The sequence below is a fragment of the Ceratotherium simum genome, chromosome 34 (assembly GCF_057802395.1).
Source record: "Ceratotherium simum simum isolate JZ-2026a chromosome 34, ASM5780239v1, whole genome shotgun sequence".
Taxonomy (NCBI): Eukaryota; Metazoa; Chordata; class Mammalia; order Perissodactyla; family Rhinocerotidae; genus Ceratotherium; species Ceratotherium simum.
This window is the reverse complement of record NC_141933.1, coordinates 26,272,624-26,300,177: the sequence shown is the minus strand read 5'-3', so window position 1 is coordinate 26,300,177 and position 27,554 is coordinate 26,272,624.

The following is a 27,554-nucleotide window of genomic DNA, read 5'->3' as shown; positions in this document are numbered from 1 at the left end:
TCTGAGGCTCTTTCTACTCAATCATCATTCCTTTTCATGCTCTTGTCAGAGATGTCAGCCTCGCTTTGTGGTCAGAAAGCTCTCTCCCCCTACTCCTGTTCCCTCTCCCCTTCATTATTCATAGGCATTTCCACCAAATAATATCTTGCAGATCTAATTCCCTTTTGGCCTCAGCCTCTTAGGGGACCCACACTGACACTGCTGGTAAAGAAAGTGGTCTGAGAAAGCAGGCAGAAGGATGAGGTTTTGAGACTCTATCATTTCCTCCCCAGCTGGCAGGAAGGGCCAAATATGGTATGGAATATGGGGCAAGGAGAGTCCCTGGCACAAAGTCAGGAATTCATTGCTGAAGATTGCACTGGTGGTAACCTGGGAAGCAGCCTGGTAGAGGGAGATGCCCCTGCCAGTGAGATGATCCAGGCACTGGAAGAGTGTGGGGGTAACAATGCCTAGAAGGATGGTGGAGTGAGCTGATTACTATTAAATTGTATAGACACCAGGCAGAGGGATAATGAGAAACTGAGGGTGGTTAAGAAAAAATTAAAAGCTAAGCATGAGGGCAAGAGGGCCCCTTTGGAAGCATACAAAGAGGCCCTCATTTCTTGCAGTAGAAGTGCAGACACAGCTAATAACAAATACAAGAGCTAATAGTTGGAGGCACAGAGCTCCCAAGACAAATAAATGCTCAGACCCAGCAGATCTGTTGTGCTAAGGTTCCAGTACAGATTTGGAAAGCCGTGAACCCTGAAACATGGAATGGTGTCACCTGGAGAAGAAGTTATCGAAGAATTTGGCTTTACAGAGTCCCTTGAACCATCTGAGCTTGAAGACATGGGCCACCACTCTCCATTAGGACTTCCCTTAATGGCTTTCCCTGTGTAGGAAGATGCTGCAGAGCCCACTGCCTCATCAAGCACCTCATCATAGGTGCTGCTCTCAGGAGCTGCTGCTGCTTCGTCTCCTGTCTACCAGGACAATGACTAGGGTTACATTTCAGTGTGAATTAGCTGGGGATGTGCTGGGCCTGATAACTAAGAAAAGAGATTGCATTCCAAAGAAGCTGCAGGAATTAGCTAATATATACCAGCAAGAGTGAGAGGAGAATCTCTGGGATTGGATGTCGAGGGTGATTGATCAGACAGGGCCAGAATGTATGACTGAATTTGTAGACTTGAGAGCTCTTCCTTAGGATAGGATAATGTCCTGGCGAGGATCCTGGCTAATGAGCCAATTCACTTCTATGGTCCTTAGAAGCCTGGAAAACACAATGGCCAATGCTGAGTGAAGTTTGAGTGCCTGAATTGTCTTATAAGACAGAAAGGGAATGAGGGAAAAGACTTGTGGTGGTGGGCATGCTGGAATGGATATATTTTGTGAATCCAGAACACCCACCAGAGGATTCTTTTCTTCTGTGAAAAGGCCCAGAGTACACATAAATCACCCAGACCATTATAAATACACTGGTGAGAGGGATATACAGATCACTAAGAAGTTCAGTGGTGGCACTCCTCTGCAGATCAGGGCTCATGATAGGAGAGATGGACGCAGGACTGGGCTTGTTAATAGCAACGAGAGTGATGGTGTTGCACCAACTGCCAAGTATATCAATCCAAATTGTATATTCTTGGACCCGGGAAATACCTGAACTATTCTGTGGCCCCAATTACCATCACTCCCAGTGACCTACTGGGGAACTTTGGGCTTTGTCTTCTTCCCATCCTCTCAATGTCAAGCTCTTCTGGGTTAGAAGTTATGGTCCTTAAAGGAGAAATATTCTTTCCATGGGCCAAGTTAAGGTCCCATTGAACTACCAGCTGCCACCAGGGCACTTGGACTCATTGCGTAGTCAAGCAGACCAGTCACCATTTTGGCGGGCAGGGGTGATTGGTAGGGCTGCTGTTATGCAACGCAGGCATGGAGGAATATGTGTGGAACCCAAGTGATCCACTGGGTGTCTCTGATTATTTCTTGCACAGCTTTAACTATGAATGAACACATGTAACAAATATATCTGAGATAAGTATAAATTCTAGGAGCTTAGACCACTCAGGGATAAGGGTTTGGGTCACACTACCAGATAAGTCACCAAGACCTGCTGAGGTGATAGCTGAGCGTAAAGAGGGTTTAAAATGGATAATGCAGGAGGGAAATGAGAATACGGTTGCTTCCCCGAGACTATAACTGCAGCGAACTGGAGTTTATTCCACTTTCTTTCCTCTTCAATGTTTCCTTTCAGGAGAAGAAGCTCACAGCAACCATGGAGGAATTGTTCTCCTAAAGTGGATGGAGAAGTGGATCTGTGCAGCAGAAGGGATAGACTATGGTTGCCTTGGGAGTGTGCCACTCACATCTCCTTTCGTGAAAAACCTGCTACAAGTCATCAGTAGTTACTTGACAGCCTCCAGGGCCACAATTTCAGGATCCACTGCAGATTTCACATGAAAGTTTTACTCTTCCAACGCTGCTCTCGCTCAATGACTGAAGTTGAAGACGGTACTAGAGCTGGGCACTCCTGCCCAACATGGTTCTCCTTAACGGGAGGTCTTTCTTCTGGGGCTACCCAATGGCCTGGCTGAGACATTCTCACAGTGCCACTACATTTGGAGCTCTTCCAACCCAAACCCCTTCTTCCCTTCACTTATTCCACAGATGTCACATTTGTGGTCTGAAGTCTCCCTGACTCTTTTTGCTTCCTCTCTTCATTCTCCTTCAAAGATGTTTCTCTCTGATAATCTTCTTATAAATCTAATTCTGTCTTGACATTCATTTCTTGGATTTCCCAAACAGACACACCATCTGAAGAAGGAAAAATTTCTCAAGTCTCATAAATATCTGGTTTCTACGGAAAGCCTCTGCTCTTTAGGTAAACCATTTGAACGTGGTGGAAATAGAAAGACAATCCCTCTAAATTGGGAAACTACGAATCCTCTAGTTATTCAGGAAACCCTTAATATTTTATATATGCCAATAAAATTTCAAATATCCTCAAATTCATATGCTAGAAACATTTATAAAGATTCTTGGTTTATTCTATGAAGATCCATATTTCTATTAAAATTACGTTTCTTCTGTGTATATTTCTCTTCATAAATTAACTGCCTTTTCAACTTTCCCTAAAGTTTTTTCTTCCACTTATATCACATTTTTTTCCTGCGTAGTTTTGGCCAATTCACTGGAAAAACTGGGTAAGTGAAATTAAGTAGAACAAAGCCACATTTGAAGTCTGCATGTTGGATATTCAACTGGGTTTGCTCATTGTTTAATTCTTCTGCACATCATCCTTACAGACCATATAATTCCTATTAACTCTTCATTTAAACTGTAAAGACTTTTAGGATTACTCCCAAAGAATCAAAACTTTTTAATGTTCATACCTTGAATACTAAGTTTCTACTGTATCAGATGAAGAGAGATATCGTATAAAATCTAACATGTTTAGGTAGATAATGTCATATAATCTTTACATTTGGAAATGACAGAGGATGATGCAATTTATAACAAATTGTAGATTCATTACTAGAAGTTGGATTGATCCAGGACTAGAAAAGATTCCTTAATTTAACTTTCAACAAGTCATGTATTCAAATATGTTGAGTAAGAAGGTATGTTCTTTGTGCAGCAAGGGGAAAGGCCAAGGAAAGTATGGGTCTACTTCTTGCTATATCTTGTTTTCTCTCTTTCATTGCTAATGAACTCAAGCAGCAATATCAATTTTTTCCTAAGGAAGGTGCAGGTTAACATTAGCATTATTGCTGAAAGCATTTTTAAATATGGGAATTAAGCTTAGCCGTAGTTTGCATAACAGTCTCAGATGCATAGAACACCTCATGCAAGGGAACCTAATTTCTTTAAATAAAGAAGAAATCAAAATAGAAGCATAAATTACAATGTGTCAGGCAGTGTGGTATCTATAATTAGCCCAGGTATTAAATGTCTTTCTTAAGATAAAAACACACAGATTCTTAAGTCATTTAAACTAACCATCTGTTTGCTTTGTACTTATTATAGTTCTCTAGATTTTGTGCAATTAGTGCTGTTGGTTTTACCTTTCAGGGGATTTATATTACTTTTGACTACAAGGTGAAAATAACTCAATTAAGAAGCATCTTTAGAGCATGTATTGGGTGCACTATATTAACTGAGCATAATAGAATTAAAATGGGGTTACTTTTGTCCTAATTTTAAAGTCCTCAAACATCTGCTTCTAGGATAGCAAAGATGTCAAAGCTTCGGAATAATGTAAAAATGGCTAACTTTCCTTGCAGGCTTTTTAAAAACTTGGTAATCATTCTTTTTTTGTAAAAACTTAAGAGAATTTCTAAATGGATACGGGAAAAAAGAGAGGCAAAGAATTACAGATGAAAAGCCAGCAAGCCAGGCAAAGCTTACTGAACTCCTATTATCCACCAGGCATTGAACTATGTGTTTTCACCAATGTTATCTCCTTTAATCCTTCCAGCAGCAGTTTGATATAATTATAATTGCTCCATTTTATAGCTATGGACACTTGGATTTAGCAAGGTTAAACGACTCGGGCAAAGGGCTGATAAGTGGCCCAAATGGGATTCAGGTGTTTCAGATATTGAAGTCTATTCTTTTTCCGTAAACCAAGATAAGCTACATGACTTCTTATAATGCTCTCCAGTCCCAGGATTCTCTAATGAAGTTTGACGTACAGTTACTGGTCGAGAAAAATGATGTAGTATCATTTAGCAGCAGTCAGAACGCTGGGTTAATGGTCTTTCTGCTGCGAGTCAGATAAGACATACGATATGTCCTGTATTCTATCCCTACCAGACTATTACTCTGGCAGGTGGTAGTCTGTCTGTAATGTCATTTGAACAAATGAGTCCCAGAACTTCAATTTCTCTGTGCCTTTATTCATGCTGGTACCCTTTCTCTCATGTTTATTTTCTTGTGAAATCCCCCTTCACCTTAAGGTTATATTCTTCGAAGTCTGGTTCAAATAACCTCTTTTCAATGAAGACATTTGGAAGTCCCTCGTCAGAATAATCCATTCTTTCTCTTTGGTTTATTTCTGTGCAAGGTAACTTCTTAGATGGTTCCCGGTAAACCCCACTTCCTGGTATTTTTGCTCTTGTGTAATCGCCCCTTGAGAGTGTGCTGGGCCTAGTGACTTGCTTCAAATGAATAAAATATAGCAGAAGTGGTGGGATGTCACTTCCGAGATTAGGTTACAAAAATATTGTGCCTTCCATCTTGCTTGCCAGCTCTCACTCTTTCTGTCAGACCCCTAACTCTGGGGGAAGTAAACGGCTGTGTTGTGAGTAGTTCTATGGAGAAAGCAACATGGTAAGGGACTGACATCTTCAACTATCAGCCCTCAGGGACCTAAGGCCCTCGATTCTACAGCCCATGAGGCACAAACATGTGACTGAGCTTGGAAGTGGTGCCTCCCCAGTTAAGCCTCGATATGACTACAGCCCTAGCCAATACCTTGATACAGGTTTCTGAGAGCCCCTGAGCCAGACGAGTCAGCTAAGACGTGTGTGGATTCCTGATTCACACAAACTATGAGAAAATAAATGTTTCTTGTTTTAAGCCATTAAATTTTGAGGTAACTTGTTACATAGCAATAAAAAACCATATAACCTTTATTTCAGCACTTACCACCATCTGATTTGCCTGATATTATTGGCAGAATACTTAGGATATCATGGATTTGATTAACATGGGCGGACACTCTCTCTGGTCCACACTGAATATCCAGTATGCAGCACAGAGCAAGGAGGAAGTAATACTATCCCCACCCTGGAATCACATGCGTAGAATGGAAGAAATCTATCAATGGCTAATGTACAGGTACAGTAACCCCTGGAGTCAGTCAACACTGAGGAGTTGTTCTGGGCTGAGGGAAGGGGGAAATTGGAAAGAAATAATCAAATGACCCTGTTAGACAGACTTGGTGCATAAAATAGAGTCTACCTTGGTCTTAGGGATAACAGATTAAGATGATGAATGATACCATGTTGAGTTCATTTTAAATTGGAGAAAATACCAGTCCTTGGCTCCACAGCTAATTTAAGCTCACTCACTCAATTGAAGGTGTGATTATTGTCCTTCGTTTCTCCAACACCAAACACAGTAGCTGGAATATGCAGGTACATAATAAACATTTTCTTAAACAAATTTATTACTCTTTATTAAATTTACAGTCTACTGACCAGATAAGCTCTTGAAAATTTGGTTTACATATGTGTCTGAGTCTTTATACACTGTTCAGCCCATAGTAGGTACTCAGTAAATACAAGTTGAATAAATGAATTAATGAATGATGTTATGACATGGACAGCCTGGATTTAAACTCAGATGCTGAAACTGATATAAACATGATTATCTGAGACCAAGATTCTCATCTGTAAAACAATACAATTAAGTCAGAAAAAGTTTAGCATCCTACCTAGATAGTTCTGAGAGTCTATGATTCCATACCCTCTACAGACTTACAAAACTGTAGTTACCACAACAGATTGAAAACTCTTTCCTGAGTTCATTTAACTTTTAAAGGCAAAATGACCTAATTTAGAAGAATTTCTCATTTAGTATACGTGTATAGTTACGTGTGATGTGTATGTTTGTATGTGAGTGTGTATATACCAACAAATATTATTTCTTGACTGTAATATGTCATCCAGGTTTTTTGGCTGTTGAATGGGAATAATACAATCTGTTCTACGTGGATGTTTGAAGATTAACTGATATAATGTACATAAAGTTCCTAGCACTATGGCTGGTACAAAGAAAGTGATCATCCCTATACTGAGGGTTCAGTGAAAATGAACTTCCATCTTTTATTCTATAAGTGCTAACAAGACTCTTTAAAAAAACCAACATTAATAATATTTTATGAGACAATCAAAAGTGGACAAAAAAGAAATTAATTATATATTCTTATAGTGGAATATTCAACAATCATTAAATTTATGTTATTGATGAATATTTATAGAAATAGGAAGTATTCACTGACTAAATATCAATCAGGCCAGCTACAAAAGAGTTTGTAAAATACAATAACATTGTATAAAAATATGTGTATATAAATAATAGATTACATTTTTACATTATATATAATAATATGTACTAATATAGTATGAACATATATATGACTATATATGTAAATATACACATGTATATATATAAATAAATATATTCACATATATCCATACATATATTACAGTACTAGAAAAACATGTACCAAAATAGTATGTCAGAGTGATGTAATTATACATGAACTATTTTTTCTATACATTTTTGTAGTTTTCAAATTTTTGGATTGAATACACACCACTTTTATACTGGGAAAAAAACAGTACTCGCAAATTAAAATTAGATGAGACCAACCTCAGCGTGGCAGCAAGGTCTGAGGTTCTGTGGAGGAAGACCTAACCATGCCCAACACAAAGCCAGCTTGGCATGGAGGACTTTCTCCGTGCTGGGTGGCCCGGGGACTGCCAGATAGAGTGATGTTGTTCCTGCCTATAGTACAGACACCCTCTAACGACAGGCTGATCGCACTTTCAGACGAGTCAAGTGGTTATAGGTGTCCCTCCAACTTGAACAATTTTCTCTTGTATCCCTATAACTTGTAATGCCACCATCATTTAAGATTAAAGAAAGTCCTCAACAAGTATGTCTGTTTTGGGGGAAATTGTGTATTCATTTAGAATTCATAGGTGCCTCTAATTCCACCACAGTGGCTCAATATATGTTATGTATTTATTTTGCTTTCCAACCTTATCTCTCTGGGATCTGATCTTTTCTTTATAACGTCTGCTCTAAAGACACTTTCTTTCTCCTATCTTCTAAGATCTCAAAGATTTAAATGGATTCTTTGATGTATTTTCAACCATTGTAGATATTGAAAATACCAAAAGAGGGTAGCATGCAATCAAATCTCTGATTTATCAAATAAAAGAAATAAAGTAGGAAATTTAGAAATTAAGAAAATAAATTAAAGGATTTTTTTTTAAAGGAAAAGAAAGATCTTTAAATAGGCTAACAAAATTTTCTATGGAATTTTTTTTTGTTTGATGACTTTTTCACTGATGCAAAACAACATATCTTGGAACTATTATTATAAATTCTGATGTTCAGTATGTAAATAGTGTCTCTAATGTTTCCTCTTTTGTGCCTAAAGAGCTTCATGAATATATAACTAGATTAGAATAAAATTGCATTAATGGAGTAATATAGGATATTTAATTATGGCTTCTATAGTCAGCATACACAGGATCTGTTCTGGATTGTTAGGGCTGAATTTCCTTCCATGGACATATTCATTCATTAATGAATATTCTGGGAATGACAACCATGTGCGGAGCAGTACTCTGAACATCGGACACACCTCAGTGAACAAGAGGACATCCCTGCCAGCATGGAGCTCACATTTTCTGATAACAGAAGACAGACAGTAATCATTGAGCCAAAAATATTTCACGAGCTGAAATGAGTGTTTTGTAGAAAGAAAATGGGGAATCAAGGTAAAGAGGACTCAACAATGGGCAGTACATTAGCTGGTTGGAGTACATTGGTTGGAGAAGGTCTCTTTGCAAAAATGTAGAGCTGAGACCTGAAAGATTTGGAGGAAACAGTGATACCAGGATCTCAGTGCAGGCATTGCAGGCAGAAAAACCAGCATGTGCAACAATCCTAAATAAAGAATGACTTTGGGGTATCTGAAGGGTTGAAAGAAGGCTCTTGTAGTTGAACTTAGTAGAGAGGTAACAAGTTGCTGGCAGTGAGGTCCGAGTGGGTGGCAGGGCCCTGTTTATATAGATGACTACAAAGACCAGAATGAGATGCTTGGATGTTGTCTTCATAGCAAGGGGGATTCATGGGGTTGCCGTGGGGGTAGAAGATTAAAGAAGAGAATATAATGGCCTTACTTAGGCTTTAGGAAGACCATCCCAGCTGTTGTGCAGAAAAAAGACTATAGGAAGATGAGAATGACAATAAGGCATCCAGTTAGGAAACTGTTATGTTTCAATTACAAAATGTCTGTACTACATTGAATTACATATGTTTGAATTACAAAAGTAAAAACTAAAATGCATGCTAATGTTCATTGCCCACAAATATTACAGTGTTTTTTAAAAAATTTTTAGGTATTTTTTTTTCATATTGTGACTTTCACCGTTGACTAATATTGTTTATGGAAATGTTCATATTCCCTCATAGAACCGAATTCTGAGGATGAATAGGACTGTAAAAAATAAAATAGTTCCCACCAATATATAGTGGAATAAGCTGAGGACAGATAACTCAGCTGACTTAGTTAAGGGCACCTTCTAGAACCAGTTACAAGGAGAGATGTGACTAGAACACAAGGCTCCTGACTCCCAGCCTAATGATCTCTCCATATACTGTCCTGTTTTATCTATGATTAGAAATAGCTCAGAGGCTCTTTCTAAATAAAACAATATCTGATCCCAACCTTTCCATTTTATTATATTTCCTTCTGCTCTTCCTGACAATTACAGATCTTTAAACATTTCCTGTGGCTTAGAACATCTTCCCAGATTGAGGGCTTCAGGTTTCTTTGGCAACTATTTCTTATGAAGAGTGAGAGCTGGGCGAATTCAGAAGCCCAATTTTAAGAACAAAAGGGAATTCTAGCAGGTTTTCCAAATCACTTGGCAAACAGAACCTTTCTCTAGAGCAGTGGTACATATGTGCTCCTTGAAAAGATGAATTTTCCCCAGATACAACTGGTTGCTTACCAAAAAGTGGGCTTCCCTTAAGCTCTACTCACTGGAACCCTAACCCCTTCCTGAAGGAATCTCACCACATAGCCTCCTTGTTCATCTCTTAGTCCCCACCACTCCATATGTCCCTCCTCAGCAAAGAACGATCATGTCCTACATTATAGGAAGTATGCTACCTGATTCAATATAAGGCAGGCACGACCAGCGGCAGTTAAGTTCCTATGGGAAATATAAATATTTTTTCAATAATACTAATTGAAAAGTGCCAGAATTAATCCCTGCTCATCCAGATGAACACTGAGAGAGAGAGTAACAGCAGATGACAACTCAGTATGTCAGCATACATCAGAGGGATTTGATGAAGAGTTTTGTTATGTCCCAGAGGTGGAAAAGACTCATCCATGAGTATATGTGTTTAGTAATCCAAGAAGATGGCTGGACCAACAATATTTATAGAACAAGGGGAGCTCAATTATAGGCTGGAGTTTAGAGCTGAATACATCTTTGGAGAAGACCAGAAGGAGAAGGACAGACCTAGACAATAATAGGAGGGCCCGCTTATCGGAATAGAAGGTAGGGTCCTGGTTTGGGGAACGAGACACAAGCTTAGCTACTGAAATTGGAATGTCAATCTAAAATATCATACTCAATCTAAATGTCAGTCTAAAATCTAAAACTTAATCCCTTCCATGTAGAGTTAGGATTGGTCCTAGAATTGGGACTAGAATGGTTGAGATGGGAGTGATACAAAGTGGGGAAATCTGAGAGGTCTAGACTTTAACTTAAGAGTTTGATCACATTTCAAAAAACACACTTTAGATGTAATTAACAGTTGCCATTAAAATGGTGTTTTACATTCAACAACTGAGATGACTATTGAAAATGAATGGTTATAAATCTTTTTGCAAATGGATAACTGCCCTCATCCCAGTCTATCCACATTCATTTAGTCTTCTACAAAAATATGTTCACTAAAATCCAGTCTTCAATTAGAGAATATTCATTAAATTACATTTGGATTTATTTGTTAGGTTAGTTAAGATAAAATAAAATAATAGTCTCAAATGTGACTATTAGAGGCTTGAGCCTTGAGACGGAGGATTCAGAAGAATAGCACTCTGCTATTTTTAGCTCTCAGGCTAAGCAAGTTACTTAACTATATCCAGGTTTCATTGGTTCATCTTTAAGATTTGATAGAGAATAGTAAGATTTCAAGACTTCTTCCTGCAGTGATGTTCTATATATCTACGAACCTACAAAGACAGAATCCACTGGTGTTTTCTAGATCATGAGGATATTCTTTAATGTTTTCTATCTTCTTCTAAATGCTTTAGCTTCATCTGTTCCTCCTTTATAGCCCCTCTGACCATAGAAAAGTAATTGCTAGTCTCTACACCTTCCAGGATCATCTATGCTTCCAAGACTTTGCATATGCTGTTCCCTTTTCCTGACAAATCTGTCCTCACTCCATCAGTCTTAGATAATACCTGTTTCTTCTTTCAGACCCAGTTCCAGCTTTGACTCCTTATGAAAACCTTTTCAGACATTTGTTCCACCCCAGGGTTGAATTCAATGCCCTCTTCTGATTTCCCCCGAAGTCCTAAGTCTCCCACATGGTAGTAAGTTCCGTAAGTAATTGCTCTTGTTGTCCATTTACCTAACACACTAGAAGCACCCAGCACAGGTCATGACATATGAAATATGTCATGCATATGTCATGCATATGCAAATTTGCAATAAATATTCCCTAGATGAATTAACTAATGGGTTTGACAGAGGAAAAATTGCTACACAGTAGTTATGACTTGGGTAAGATACACACTCTAAAGTCTCAGTTTTCTCTTTATATAATGGAACTATACAGTCATCGGGGTGATGCAAGAATTAACTGTGACAATGGATGTAAACTATTTATCACAAAGTTGATACATTATAAATGCTGAATGAAGAGTGGCTGCTGCCATTGGTTAGGTTTTTGAATGTTCCTATCTGAATTTACAAGATTTGGCTACTGTGTTAAAACAACTCAGTAATTTACTGACACAGCAATGTGTACAGTTGAAAAGTGAGAGCATGTGTGTGAGAAACTATGTGTGATATAAAACATAAAATAGCTTTTCTGTACTTGAACAATGTTGAAAAAAAAAACCACTCTCCCCAGAGAAATGTAGTTCAACAGATTCCTCTGTACCCATGTCGAGGTGATAATTCCCTCCATCTTTATCTATCCCAGGAAGAGACTTTTTTATGTACTTTCAGTAAAGGAGATAACGAGACAGCAGACCCAGTCTCCCTCTGACTGCAGTTTGGAGCTGTTGGCCAGCCAGGATAATAGAGTTAGGGTCCGAAAGAGAACAAGATGGACCTTGAAACCATGGCATAAAAACCTGCATAGTAGGTGCTCAAGTATCGTAAGTTTATTTGATTGTTGTATTGCTCAGAGAGCCAACATTTCTAAATAGATCTAGAGGTGATCTGACCTGAGAGAAGGCAGCAGTCAGCCGTCCCGTAAGAGTGGCAGAGCCTGGGACAATAGAACAAATGCAAACCCAAACACCATACGGGTAAATATTTTAAAATTATAAATCAAGCTAACCAACTGTGAAATAAAATCCTCCTATCTTCACAAATGCCCCTTCATACTAATCTAGAAGGCCAGATTTAAATTTATATTATCGAAAGCCTTGGAAATCAGAGCAGGAATTGGGGTAGGGGAGGGTGGACCTAACTTCAATGCCTGGCTTCATTCTCCCCTTTCTTTTCACCCCAAGCTCCTTCCCACACCACCAGGAGATATGTGCACAGGTGTGCAGACAATCCAGCTCACTTATTCGAGTTCCTTCTGCATCCTCCCTCAGGCTCCTACAAACAGCTGCTCTTGGTCACCTTGACAATGGAGGTGCGCATACAGTGGTGAAGGTGCCTGTGTATGCCCCAGAAGGGAGCATGTCACCTCCAGCGGCCTAGATAGCTGGAGTGTTGTCTAGAAAGGGGGCATGATATCTGTGTGAGAACATCCTGTTGGCTGCAAGACTCCTCACTCCATGGACTGGAGCACAGTCAAAGAGGGCAGTCTCCTCTAAAGGGTGAGCCCAAGGCAGGAGCCTCTCTTGTCCATATTTCAGGGCAATACAGTCTGCACTCTTCAGCACAGGGTATGGAAGAAAGAAAGCAAACACAATACAGCTTAAGAAAATCTCAGGTTTCCAGTCTACAAGTGCATGTGTGAGTGTGAGAGAAAGAAAATGAAATAAGTACATGTCGTAGGATGACCAACCATCCAGGTTTTCCTGGGATTGAGGGGTTTCCTAAGAACTGGGACTTACAGTGTTAAAACTAGTCAAGTCCCAGGCAAACTGGGATGTAGCCCTCACTCTACTTTTATGATTGCAAGGCTCCAAAGTTATTTCACTAGAAAATTTTAGGCAATGGAGAGGGCATATAACTAGCTATGGAAATATTTGATTTCTACTCTTAAATTTACTACTAATTAGCTGTGTGAATTTAAGCCTCTCTAGTTGGGTTTCATCTATAAAATGAAGAATTCAGTGTCCTGCAAGATCTAAGATTTCATATTCCATGAATGTATTGAACTACTTATTTATAAGACAGAATTTTTTTATCAATGGTAAACAATAATAATCATAAAAATGACATATTTCTAGGAATAAACAGATATTTGCAAGCTATACCGCTCTCATAAATAGTAGATGGAAAAAACTTCACATAGCAGTCGGTTGGATAATGTAGATGGACAGATTGCACAATGTGGCTGCGTTTCCCTCAATTTAATTTAATGGGTGCGTTTTTCTGCTTATAAAATTATTATCTCGATAATTCACATACAAAATAGCTAACAGTGAAGATGAATCAGAGATTCCCTGGCCACATCCTCATTTTCTTCCAATTTATCTTTATTTTCCTGCTTCCAAGCAATAAAGCAAATGACCATGGGAATATGACCCTTGAAGTTTGTATGTTTTAATTTTATAAAGGAAAAAATTAAGTCAAAACAAAGATTTTTAATAGAGAGATAGAGAAGGATAAAACACCTGTACAGATTAGCAACTGCTCACCTGGACTGAGGTTTCTTGACCAGTAAAACTCGAGGACAACAGGTTCCAGCACCTTACAGTTTACTCCTAAATCATGGAACCAAGCTGATGGATGAGTCTAGTATTTGATGTTTGGAATCGGGATCTTCAGTCATTGTCTAACGTTTATAACTAAAATGTGTGCTTCTAGACCAGTTCTTTTTTCTAATTTTTGGTCTGGACCCTTGGCCCACAGTACTGCACTTTCTTTTGTGGTAAGTTTGTATCCCTTAATGACTACGCAGGACTTCAAGGGTGCTTAGGGGCACTAAGTAATTGATCCCAGGAAGTGCCATAATGCATCTCGTCCACATCCTCCAAGGTTCCCAAAGGGAGCTTTTATGACACCTCAACTTTCTAAAGAAGAAAGACCCAAGGAGCTTTAAAGTACATCTGTCTATTCATAACAACTCCACCACCATTGCCAATCCTTAACCTGACTTATTCCTTCCCCTTCTTTGGTAGAATTCTTGTTCCCTTCATGGTCTTCTAATTGCACTTAGCATGTAACCTTATTAGGCAAATAATCACATTGTGTTATGACTATTCGTTCCTCTGCTAATCTCCTGTGTGAGAGGGAGACATGATTCTCTAGAGTGGAAATCACATCTTTGTGGGTGTAGCACATAGTTCCATGTTTGATACTATATAGGTGCTCATTAAATGTTTGGGAAATCAATGAATGAGTGAATAAATGAATTACTACAATTGAGTCTTTGAGGCTATCATCATGGTAAACTAGCTCCCTTCTTGTTCTCTCTCATTTTCTTTCTCTCACTCACACATGAACTTGTGGAGTGTAAACTTGAGATTTTCTTAAGCTGTATTGTGTTTGCTTTCTTTCTTTCAAACCCTGTGCTGAAAAGCACAGACTGTATTGCCCTGAAATATGGACAAGAGAGGCTCCTGCCTTGGGCTCACCCCTTAGAGGAGACTGCTCCAGCAGTCTTTGACCATGCTCCAGTCCATGGGGTAAGAAGTCTTGCAGCCAACAGGATGTGCATACACAGAGATCATGCCCCCTTTCTAGACAACACTTCAGCTACCAGGGACCCTGGAGATGATATGCTCCCTTCTGGGGCATGCACAGGAGACCTTTAATGCCAGATTGAATGCTGTAATGTAAAAACGAGTAGATTTAGTCTTTTGTCCTTAAAATGGTGAGATTTTACAGAACATCAGAGACAGAGAAACATTGGTTAGTTTTTATCACAGTGTGACCTAGAGAATGCACTTGTGGCACTAAGAGAGAGGGGTATTTAGATTTTTAGAAGAAGCGCTATCCAAAGCGAACAATCTCAACCTGAAACTAATAAGGCCAACTCCTGCCTGGCCTACCGGTAAAGAAAGGCTGTGGAAAAACCTAGCTCTCCAAGACTGTCCTGCAAGAACCTCTGTGCTGCTCTGTAACATCACAGTGCAGACTGAGGGGAAGTGTTCTATTATTAGATTGATCACATAGTTTATACTGCAAACAGGCAATTTTGAAAGGGAAAGAGTCACTGTTAATAATAATGCCAGGATAACAGGATACCAGGACTTTCTCAGGCAAACCTGGACACACGATTCCCCTATAAACTGATACAGCTCTTCATTCTATACCAGTAGTTTGGTTCTGGTGCAGGGCAGGGAAAGTGGAGGAAGACAGGAGATTTTGCCCTTCGGAAGACATTTGGCTATATTTAGAGACATTTTTGGTTGTCATGGCTGGGGAGGAGGTGCTGCTGATATCACATCAGTCAAGACCAGGGATGCTGCTGAACATCCTACAATGCTCAACACAACCCCTCAGAAAAAAAGAAATTATCTGGCTCAAAATGGCAGTAGTGCTGCTTTTGAGAAACCCTGTTCTACAACCACTAAAGCCTTCCAAACTATTTAAACTGCATAATCTTTTATTTTCTTGCTTCCGAGCTGAGGATTTGGCTTTCTGAAATGTTTGTCTCTCAGCCCATTACTCTGTCCCATGTCTGATCTTGCTTCCAAAATATCGCCCCTGGTAAGTAAGATCTAAAACACAGATAAAACCTTACATACACGTGGCAAAGTATTTTTGATCAGGAAATCCACTTGTGGAATGGGAAGTCTTTTAAAATGTCAGCTATATTCTAAAATTCTAGATCTCCTCATTTTTATTAAATCCAACTGCAGGTATTTCTTGTCCTTCTATTGAAGATGCTTTCATAAAGGATAATCTTATCAAGAATGAGGTTTTAGTCATAAAGTGACTTACCTCTCGCTCTTCTACCCAAACACTATACACTCACACACACCAATCTCTCTCCCTCCCTCTCGCTTTCATACACCCACAAACACACACTCACACTCACAACCCCCCTCCCACAAATACACACCAAGAGAATGGAAAAGAGTAGAAATAAACTCCCATTTGCGATGGAGTGATTAACTAGAACATGCCACCACTAAGGATCCTCCCAACTCTTGTGTTTTTAAAGGGACCTTGAAAGGTGGGAGCAATTTTAATAATACGCACGGCAGCCCAGATCCAAACTTGATACAGATATTTTACAAATACTACAAACTAACAAATAAACTCTATAAGGTGCAATCTTAATTAGAGCAAAGATGTTTGTCTGTTCTGTTCATTGCTGAGTAACCCGCACCAAGAAGGAAGCCTCACTCATGGTAGACTCGTGACACATATTTGTTAGCCTTGCTCTTGTTTATCCCAAACCTATTGGACAAAAAGTTTCTTATCACAGAAATCTCTAAAAATATGTGATACTTTTGAAGTCACTGACTTCATTAGGCTAGAATAGACCAGGTAAGAGAAAATACAATAGTATTGTAGGCAAGCATTAAAATTAGATTTACGGAAATATCTAGAACTTAAATAGCAACAACCTTTCGTGGTCTTTCTATATTTCTTTTTTTTTTAAACAGTTTTGCTAAGGTATAATTACATACCATAAAAATCAACCATTGCAAGTGTAAAAATCCTGATTTTAGTAAATTTCTAGAATTGTGCAAGTATCACCACAATTTGGTTTTAGAACATTTCCATCACTTAAAAATGTTGTCTCATGCCTATTTCTAGTTCATCTCTGCTCACTCCTCTCAGCCATTATCTATATGTCTTATGTACCTGGACAAGCTGACTCTCCAAGCAAACAGGAAGTGACCCTCCAAAGGAAAGTCTCCCCGAAGAAAAAGAAAGCAGTATAGCACTCCTTTCTGTTCTTTTTGCTTTCTGTTCCAAGTTCATGTCAGTTGTGGTAACTCACCTGACACTGGCAGAAATAGGATTAAGGAAAGGGTGTAGAGAGAGTCGAAATCCTGCCTGACACTAAGGGTAAGGGAAGTGACAGAGCTTCTTGGTTCAAATGTGATTTTCTGATGTGTGTGTGAGTGTGTGTATGTGTTTCAAGATGAAAGGATGTAAGAAAAAAAATGGTACTGGCCTTAAGGGGAAATGGAGTCCTGAGATTGAGAGTACATTGTTGTTGTTACTGCCATGTAGTCAATTCCAACTCCTAGCGACCCTGTGGACAGCAGATCAGAACCCTGCCTGGTCTTTTTGTGTCATCTTCTCACCTTCTGGCACTACATCAGACAATTTTCCACTGCTATTCATAGGGTTTTCACGGCCAGTTTTTTTGGAAGTGGGTGGCCAGCTCCTTCTTCCTAGTCTGTCTTAGTCTGGAAGCTCCACTGAAAACCATCCACCATGGGTGACCCTGCTGGTATTTGAAATACCATTGACGCAGAGCATCACAGCAACATGCAGCCACCGTAGGATGACAACCAACAGACAGACAGGCGGTGTGATTCCTTGACCAGGAAACGAACCCCAGGCTGTGGTGGTGAGAGCACTGAATCTTAACCACTAGACCACCAGTGCTGGCACGAGAGTGCATGAAGATAATAATGCTTGAGGAATTGATAATAAAGCATTCTCAAGTGTATATCTAATCAATTTTCAAATCTTTTCAGTTTTACTTTCTAAATATCCTTTTAATCCATCAATTTTCCTCCATCTCCATTTCTTCCTCCTCCATTCAGGAAACCAACATATCTAGTTAGGATTATTGCCACAGGCTCTTAATTCAGTTACCCAAACTTAGGATTGCTCCTGGCCAATCAGCTCTTTACATAGAGAATGAGTAATAATGAGTAATATTTCTATAACTCATATTTGACCATGTCACTCTCCTTAAAGCAAACCACTGTCCTCTCATCATTCCATTGGCCTAAGTGTGTCTGGTCCCTGCTGATGATCATATCCTCACCCCTTGCTATTCTCCTTTCTTATTAACCCCTCTACAGTGAAGTATTTTGTTTTCTGATATATAGGTTGCACTTTGCTTCTCATTTTATACTTTCTCAAAATCAGAGTGTTTACCACGACTCTACAGTAGGTGTTTACCATGACTCTACAGTAGTTCCCTCCCCTGCAAATCTGATATTGAATGGATGGTGTACTGATAATGTCTTAAAATTAAGGAAATATAATATTTTCTATCGTCAACATGTGCTATGATTTTTCTTATTTCCATTCCTTTCCAATTGCTGTTCTCTCTGCTGAAATCACTTCCCATAGCCCATTTCCAATCATTTTCACCATTAACTCCTCTTCACTTTTCAGGATTCAGTCTAATTGGTAACTCTGATTGAAGAGGACTTTCCTGAGGTAATTGAAGGCTGGGTTAGGTAGATTTCCCAGATTTTATTCTCTTCCCTTTTGTGTATCCAGCCTCATTCCCAAACTGAGTCAGCAACTGACTGAAACACATAAGTGAGCAAAATTAAGAATTAAGTTAATCTCAGTCCAATTTACTGACTCACATGATTTTAAGCAGTAGGTTTGAGGCAATTTGTTAGGTAGTAGAAGCTAACTGATACAGCCCATGGGTGAGGGGCTCTAGATTATCTGATAGGATTCCTTGTCCCGGGTACCGGATTAGGACCCCGTGTCAATTGAAGTTCATTATCCTCCCCGAAATAAAATTGGCAGAAACTATTAGATCAGAAGATTGCATAAATAAATAGATGGATAGATAGATAGATATTATATATATACACAGAATTTTAAAGATGATATATAACCATTAATAGTTATAAAAGGGTAAAATTCTGTGCTTTAATCAAGGAATATTTACTACTTTTAATATCTTAGTGGAACATAACTGCAATCCCAATGAAATTATATTTTATTATTAAGATCACAGAATGAATAAGTGAAAGCACTAAGACTAAAATAAAACTAAGAATAGTGCTTTCTTCACAGTACTATATGTTTGCTCATGCCATCTTCTCAATTAATACTATCTTTGGAAACGTGGAGCTTCCTCAGAAGCCTATTAGTTACAAGCAGAGATACTCTTTCCTACAATAGACAAGAAAAGAAAGGTCTGCTCTCAGAGAAAGACAAATACTGTATGATCTCACTTATGTGTGGAATCTAAAAAAGCCAAACTCGTAGAAATAGTGTAGAATGGTGATTACCAGGGGCTGGGGATGGGGGAAATGGGAAGATGTTGGTCAAAGGGTACAAACATCCTGGTATAAGATAAACAAATTCTGGGGATCAAATGTACAGCATGGTGATTATAGTTAATAATACCGTATCATGTACTTACAAGTTGCTAGAGAATAGATCTTAAATGTTCTCATCACAAATAAGACTTGGAAGCAACCTAAGTGCCCATCAAGGGACGAATGGATAAAGAAGATGTGGTATATATACACAATGGAATACTACTCAGCCATAAGAAACGATGAAATCCAGCCATTTGTGACAACATGGATGGACATTGAGGGTATAATGCAAAGTGAAATAAGTCAGAGGGAGAAGGTCAAATACCGTATGATTTCCTTCCTTAAGTAGTAGATAATAACAACAATAAACAAACACATAGGGACAGAGATTGGATTGGTGGTTACCAGAGGGGAAGGGGGGAGGGAGGAGGGTGAAAGGGATAATTCGGTACATGTGTGTGGTGATGGGTTGTAATTAGTATTTGGGTGGTGAACATGACGGAATCTATGCAGAAATAGAAGTATAATGATGTACACCTGCAATTTTTACAATGTCATAAACCAATGTTACTGCAATTAAAAAAAAATAAAAAATAAAAATAAATAAAAAATAAAAAAAATAAAAAAAAAAGAAATGATAATTATGTGATGTTATGGAGTTGTTACCTAATGCTTTGGTGGTAATCATTTTGCAATATATGTGTATCAAATCAACTCGCTGGTCACCTTAAAATTACCAATCTAATATGTCAATTATATGTCAATAAGGCTGGAATAAAATAAAGAAAATTAAGGTCTGCTAATGGCCAACTCTTCTAAGCAGAAAACTATACTATTTTCTGACTTCGGAGTTGTCAGCAGATAGGTGAATAGAAACTGCATGTCTGATTAACATTCTGACCCGTCTATCTTTCTTTTCCTAAAGAGAAATTAAATAATAATTATGTAAATGTTTAGATAATAATTATCTAAATAATAATTATCTAAGTGTTTTCACGATCATGGCCAAACCTCAGAACAACAGATTACAAAATGTAGGCAGAAACTTAGCAATATATCTGTGCTTGGAATAATGTTTTGTTTATTCGTGAATACGATTCTTAAAAATTTCTGGTATTTTTTTATTAAGCAAGAAAATTGAAAATGTTACTTAAATTTAGTACCACCACTTTCACATTACTGCCTTTACATTTTTTGAAGGACAAAGGAGGGGTAGGAAAACACCATATCAAATCCTCGCAATCCTCTGAATTTTACCAGCTGTCCTATGAGAACAAAATATACGTGCTCTTTTCCTGAACGTATGTCTGAAGTTTCCCATTCTCAAAATAAATCAGCAATAATCTTTATCTTCTCCATTTTGTAAGTCTCCATAACCCTAAAGAAGTAAATAAATATGCCAACCTTCTCTATAGAATAACTCGGTGACGTGTTTCATCTTTACAATGAAATGCAGATGTAGATTCCCCATTAAAAGGCAAATCTTCAATTTTTAAATCTTGAATAGCTCGGTACTTCAAAAAGAATTGCTGCTGATGAAATTTATGGCATTGATAAAAGTCCAATTCAAAAATCTTAACTTGGATAAGCAGGATTTTCATTTGATGAAGAATTGGATAAACGGGCATTCACTTTAAAGACTTCTCTTTCAATATTTTGTTCTGAAGTAGTTAAACAAGTTTTGATAGCTACCTTGGACTTGGTAATACTGCGTCTTTTTGTTAAATGAACTATTTCAGATGTATTATCACCACTTAAATATGACCTTGTACTCCCAGATACTGTTCCAGTGAATAATTGTGCGAGCAAGCAATATTGATATTTTTCTAAATGGTTTACCTCCTTCATGCATCAAGCCTGGTCTTTTTGGTTTCAGTCCTTTGAATCTCTTCTTCTTTCCCCTCTCTAAAACCATTATCTTTGGGGCATGGCAATGTGCTTTAGTAAATCTAAACTAGCTAATTACACTAACAGAGAATTGCCCCATCATATGTCAATGCGTTCAACTATAGAAGCTCCAGTTGAAACTATAATTCATTGCAAATTCTGTAGTAATTTATTTTCTGTAAAACTGGAGTTATCTTTTGTAAAACCGGAGTTTTCTTTTGTAAAACCGATAGTTAAAACACTTTCAGGGCATTGAACCATACTGTTTCATTAGAAACCTTTCTAACAATATTGGTGATTTTCATTAATGCAATTGGCTTCAAAGACTAGCCCTCAACTGAGTTGACTCTGTATTTTAAACCTGTCTGATGTTCTTAACAGGGTTGGAACTCATTCTCTTGTTTGTTTGTTTTGGCTTGTTATGTTTTTGTTTTGTTAACAGTAACTTATGTTAGTTCTGTTTTATTTTTATTTTCTAAGAATGGTATGTTGTCTTGCCACCTCTCAATAAAATCATCTGCAAAAGAGTGTTAAATATCAAAAGGAAGAATCAAATTATATATGTGAAAAACAGAAGTTTTTTGAATTTTTATATATAGTCAGAAATGCCAAGAAAACAAATCTAATTATCTCACAATGGGAAAAGGCTTAGAAAATGCAGGATCCATCTATCCTATGGGTTATTATATAGTCATAAAAAGGATGAAGATAAAGACTACACAACCAGACAGAAAATATTTAAAGGTGATGTTAAGCTAAAAAAAAGACACGTGAGTATACTAGTATTTCTACAGTGTAAAAATATTACTGCTGATCATGAGATGCTGAAAGGGAATATGTAAAATATTAATATTTTTGTGAAATGTTTTAAAATTCTGTTCCACTTTCAAACTGTGTGTCTTAGGCACACCATATCTTTGCCTGACATATCCCACTCCTCATTTTCCTCATCGAAGATTCCTACTTACCCCAACTCAGGATCATCTCTTTTTCCTATCCCACTGACTAACTCCTGCTGTGCCCTTGCCCCTGGCATTTTTACTTGGTATTCAACAGTCCTCTCTTCTCCTTCCTTAGCACTCCATACTTAGCTCACTAGCCAATCTCATCATACTACATCTCGGTAGTATATTTATTTCGTTTTCTAATTAACTATGAATACATTGAAGTCAAGGTCAAACTTCAGTTCCACTTTTTCTTGAATAAGTAGGTACTCAATGATGCTTCATAAATTAATATGCAATCAAGACAAATAGAAAGAATGAAATGTATGGCTTTTAAGGCAAAAGGAACAACTTAGACATGTGGCATGAAAATCTGCTCCCTGGGAGTATGGCTGAAACTACAACTGTGGCCCATGGTAAGGTTAGTGACAAAACAAAACTTCTAAAGTCTCTCCAATTTGCCTAGATTGCAAAGATATCAGGGATGGAAGAAACAAAGACTTAACGTCAAAAATCATTTCTTGAACACCTGCATTGCTCCACTCCTCAGAGTACTTAGCCCACAGCTTCATGTGGAGCAGGGTTTCTGCACCTTGGCGTGGCACGGTGGGCATTCTGGACCTGTTAAATCTTTGTAGAGGCAGCAGTCTTATGCTTGTAGGATGCTGGGCAGCATCACTGACTTCTACTGACTAGAAGCCAGTAGAACATCCCCCTAAGTGGCGACAATCAAAAATGTCTCCAGATATTACCAAACATCTTCCAAAGGGCAAAATTGTCCCCATTTAAGAATCACTGGTGTACAGGGCTACTATGTTGATTGTATTTGCCCTACCTCACGTAGAAACTGTCTCAGGAGGAGGATGAAACCAGGGTGAAAAATTAGAAACTCTTTCTAGTTTTCCTGGCTTCTGTTTCCAAAAGCTTAAGTCCCAGAATAAAGAAAGAATGTGTTGTTAGAGAGGAATTGCAGTGTCCCAAAGCAAGAGAGAGAGAATCCAGGGCATGGTTTTAAGGTGTTAGGCAGAAACATGAAAGAAGAAAGATTAGGCTGCAGTGAAAAAGAGATTCCTGTGGGCTGAAGGGATGTGACAGATGGGGGGTTGGGGGCAGAGAGGTTCCTGGGTTGTAGAGCAGGGGTATCCTGTGTCCTGTCAGTTCCCTGGAGAGCAGGCAAGATCTCAGAACACAATGGGCAGAGAATGGGCCTACCAGATAGAATTATACAACCCTTGCAAATAGATTTTTAACAAATGAATATATCACAGAAACAACAGAGAGAGCCAGATTTTGAAGAGACATAGTATGGCTTGAGAATATGAGCATTTCAGCAGGTTCCTCTGTGTCCTAAAATTGAAAGATTAGACATCTCAATATACCCACCCTATATCACCATGACACCCCATAAAATGCTAGGATGGTGGCTCACCCCAGTGTTGGGAAGGAAACACAAGGTAGACTAAGATGAAATTAGACACCCAGCAGCAAAATAGAGTTTCCAGTAAGAACCTAATACTTAAAAAATATCTCTATAAGGGCTGGTCCATTGGCGTGGTGGTTAAGTTCACATGCTCCACATCAGCAGCCCGGGGTTCATGGGTTCAGATCCTGGGCATGGACCTACACACCGCTCATCAAGCCATGCTATGGCGGCATCCCACATACAAAATAGAGGAAGATTGGCACAGATGTTAGCCACTCTTCCTCACCAAAAAAAAAAAAAAAAAAAATCTCTGTATATGGCCTTAAAGAGGTTGAGTTTGTTGACTGAGACTTGAATTTATAATTCCTTAGCTCACTTATGCTCCATCTTCCAAGGTATGTTTTATCGTGCCCATTTTAAAGAGAAGTAAATTGAGTCTCGGCAAGTTTAAATGATTTGTTCAAGGTCACTAATTTTCATCTAAATGACAAATGGTTATGTGTGCCTACATGTGGCAGGTGCTTTGCTGGAAGGGAGCACAAAGATGAGCCAACACAGACACAGCACTGGCCTGTGGAACAATGAAATATTCACACAATTAACTGTAAATGGCAACAGGCAAAGTAGTCCATGATGAGGAATTTGATCTAGTGAGGGAGGGAAGAGAAGGCTTTCCCCTGGAAGGGATAACTTGGAGTCACCCAGGGCAGTGGTTCTCAAACGCTGTATGCACCACAATCACCTGGAGGGTGATTCTGAAACAGACGGCTCAGCCTCTGTCCCGGAGTTTCTAATGGATAGGTCAGGGGTAGACCTGAGACTTTGCGTAATTAATAAATTCCCATGTGATCAGGGGCTGCTGATGCTGCTGGTCTGGGAACCACACTTTGGGAACCACTGAACTTTCCAGCCAAAGCAAACCATGTGGGCAAAGGTCCTGTGGGAAGAGGAATTAAGGCCATTCTACGCTCTTTCCATACCATACTAGAAATCCCTGCCTTTTTACATGTGAAGAATCTATAAATGATGTTTCAGTAACTTGTTTTAATCACTCCTAGTAAATGACAGACGGAGCAGCAACACTCAGGTCTTGTAACTTCCATCCAGGCAATCTCCTTCCTCCCAGTGGGTCAGGCCAATCTGCCGTCTCCCACTCCAGGACTTAGGGGTTGTTTTCCTGGTTGCGATCCAGAGAAAGTCAAACAGCAGCCCTGTTACCTAAAATGAGTGAGCCAGCTCTGCCTGGAGTATCTTGTCTTTGGTTGAGAGAATGCTGACTATTTTAAGCAACATTTCAGGAAATTCTTCCTCTTCTTTGAGATGGAGGACTTAATCTTACTGAAAACACATTCTTTCTCTCAAGAGTGCCCTTGAACTAATACAGCAGAAACTGTGACTCCAGTGGGGCTTTCTGATATGCCTTTGAAGAGAGTGAATTTACTAATCAATACAAATTACAATTTCTCAACTGGCACCTCTGCCAGCCAAGCACAGCTTTATTATTAACAGCCTGAACCTTGAGGATGGGAGCAGAGACAAACCACAGACTGAGATGCTATGCAAATACATCCAACAAAGGACGAGATTGTTTTAGAGGGACTCAATGGGGGAATAATTGTATGACCAAGAATAAAATGTACATTCTTAAAAGCTACCTTGGCTTACATAGTTTTAGAGAGAGCTATCAAACATTACGCTTTAGAGTTTTGGCTAATAACCTCTCGTAGAAGGAAAGTTTTTTTTTCTCTCTCTCTGTCCCTTACACACTCTCTACATGCACACACACGCACACACATTTGTATATATAGGACACACAATTGTCAATTATATGGACATATACATCTATACACACATATATGTATGTATCTGAATGTGTGTGTATATATATATAAATATATTTATGTATATAAAATAAACAAGCGAGAAACAGAAACGTGCTTATATAGAGCTGTGCAATGATATCATGAAAATTATGCTATACTGAGAGTTTAGTTTTCAGCTCTTGCATTCAGTGTAACTCTGAAAGAAACAATTACCTGTTTATGCCTCAGTTTCCCCATCTGCAAATTGAGAGAGTTGGATATGATATTTAAAGACATTTCTGGACAGATATTTCCTATATACAGGAGACTAACAAATTGCTTAGGGATGTATTTCGTCTTCTAAAATTTCTTCCCACTGAATATGAAGATTAAAAATGCTCCTTTTTTCACGTTTTTTTAAAACCCATGCCTCCTTTTAATTAAAATGAAAGTCTTACAGTATCCTGTAGAGTTATTTAAAACTTAAAAATTATTTAAATGTGATTGAAATAAATCAAAGAAAAGATAATTTTAGAAGAAAAAGCTATTTTGAAATATGTAGATCATATTCTTTGCAATTACATAAATCGGTAATGATGTGGAGCATACTTACTTGCTGAAGCTTTGGAAGCTCATATACTATCTAGGTCACTTTCAGCATCATAACTCTTGGCCCGCTTTGTCTTCCAATAAAGCCTATCAACTCTCCTCGACCCTCCCTCACCCCATGAGCCCCTTTGTCCCTGCACTCTCTCTAGTAGACTATACCAGTTTTCACTTAAATGTTGGCTCTTTAATGGCCAGGAAAGATAGAAGGAGCTAATATTTATTGACCCCTTGGTACATGCTCAGTCTTGTATTACGCTGGGTTCTTTATGTACATCATCTAATATAATCTTCAGGACTTCCCTATGAGGGAGGTGGGAAAATTACTCAGATGAGGAAACTAGAACTCAGAAATACTGGCGACCACCCCCTAGGGTGTATCGAATATTTGTAAAGCTTTAATTTGATTCAGGTTTCTCTGATTGGGGATGCTGTGCTATTTCTACTGCTCCACACGACCTCCTAATTAACAGTCAAGAGGAAGACCAGAAAAAGAATGTTTATTGTTGATCTACTAGGTGGTTGATTATTTGCAAACATTTTATATGTTTCATCTTATTTAATTCTCAAAATGCAAAGTGAAAAGTAACATCCCCATTTGTTAAGATAAAAAGAGGTGATGTATCTTAGCTGAGATGACACATCCAGTATTTAACAAAACTGGGATATGAACCTGGGTTGTCCAAACTGTGACTGACATCTCTGATTCAGGACAGCTTATGGTGTCTCTAGTCATCTAAATATGTATTGAGCAATTATCATAATAATGTGTACTATCTTTCTCATTTGCTAATATTAGTTCATATTTTATAGGCACATTAGGAAATAAAAATAGGCAAAAATAAAGGAAATCCTTTGATTCTGAGCTGTCCAGAAAATATTTAGTTTTAATATCCACATATATACAATATGTACATATGTAACAAAAAAGATTATAGAAATTAAGTTTTAACTATTCTTTTGCATAGTGAATTTTAATGGTTGCATAGTTTTCTCATATGGGTTTATCAGAATTTACTAATTCCTCTTTAATTAGCCATGCATAATTCATTTTCATTTTTCCCTACGATAACAGTGATGAATTAAACTCTAGGCTACACAGAACTTTATTGATAGTGTTTGGGAAGGAGAGGGGCCTGTGTTTACGAAGCCAAACCAAGAATAAAATGTTACAAATTCAAAAACATTAGGTATGATTTTAGAAATCCATTAATAAATGGTGATAATCAAGCATTTGATTGGTAGGGACATACCCAGGTGTTGGAGAGACTGGTTTGACATAATAGGAAAATATTATTAAAATATTGAATAGTTCAACAGAGATTTTTCAACACTTCGAGGAGAGAGTCTGCCATAAGAATTACACCATAGCAGAGAATTGAAAGCCCACTGGCAAGTCCACTATTCCAAATCATGTCAGTGTTTCTCATCGGAACCAATATCCTGGGGCCCCTGCGTGTTTCATTTCTCTTCCTCCTCCACCTCCTCTTCCTCCTCTTTCTTCTTCTCTTCTTCCTCCAACTTGTTCTCCTTTAACCACAGAAACATTCTTTGGTGCATGATCTGTGTGATAC